The sequence below is a fragment of the Etheostoma spectabile genome, unplaced genomic scaffold (assembly GCF_008692095.1).
Source record: "Etheostoma spectabile isolate EspeVRDwgs_2016 unplaced genomic scaffold, UIUC_Espe_1.0 scaffold00018805, whole genome shotgun sequence".
Taxonomy (NCBI): Eukaryota; Metazoa; Chordata; class Actinopteri; order Perciformes; family Percidae; genus Etheostoma; species Etheostoma spectabile.
The window spans coordinates 76,968-77,825 of NW_022604480.1; the positions used below are offsets into that span (position 1 = coordinate 76,968).

The 858-nt window shown below is 42.4% G+C and overlaps 1 non-coding gene across 1 annotated transcript; it reads right to left on the reverse strand.

Annotated features, from left to right (window-relative positions):
• Positions 1 to 395: 395 nt before the first annotated feature.
• Positions 396 to 467, reverse strand: trnaa-ugc (transfer RNA alanine (anticodon UGC)). Its single transcript has one exon. It is a non-coding gene; the product is annotated as a tRNA-Ala (tRNA).
• Positions 468 to 858: the final 391 nt, after the last annotated feature.

Consider the following 858-nt stretch of genomic DNA (forward strand, 5'->3'; position numbering starts at 1 on the left):
CAATACACAGGCTACTGTGAAATAAGACAATCCAGTCAATTGTTTGTGGGCCGCCTATCTCTCCATCCACGCCATGGATTGAAAACTAGCCTACATTTGCATGGGTGCGCCATATTTTCCTTGCAAATCAATCCGCGCATAGGCTACTGGGTTTTCCAGGATGGGGAAAAAAATAACATTAAAGCATGTAAATATGTTCTAGAAAGACTAAAGTATGAATGAAACTTTAAGAAAATGAGCATGACGTGGGTCTTTTAATAACTTCACCGCCTCATTTAACAATGACCTGCTCATTGTTGGGCTCCATGTAACTTTTCTCAATCTGGTGGCATTGAACGGGATTGACAGTTGGACTTCATTATTCCCAAACTGTTAAAGTCCCCAAAGAAGTCCAATGGAGATGCCGAGGATTGAACCCGGGGCCTCATACATGCAAAGCATGCGCTCTACCACTGAGCTACATGCCCTTTCCGTGGAGAAACAGCAGTCAACTGAACATGATTTAACTCGGGCTATGCTGACGCGATCTTAATATTGTATAGAGAATATAATGGATAATAAAAATATAATAGAAACTAATGTAGCCTACTACAAACAATACTAATGAATGAGTACGATGTAGGTTATTCGCTGTGTCAGTTGTCTGTAGCTTCATTAACGCTTAATTACATGCCCAGCACCAGAAAGCTAGCAATTAGCATTAGCAACATAGTGGAGCATTTAGTTGCTAGGCCCTAGCCTCCGTGAGCTGGATCCTCTCTGTTCCGATGTTCCAACTTGTTCCAACTTCAACCACACAGAACGGTGCGTCTGTTCCGATTGTTCCGAATGCCAAGTTCTCGACTAATCACACGAGAC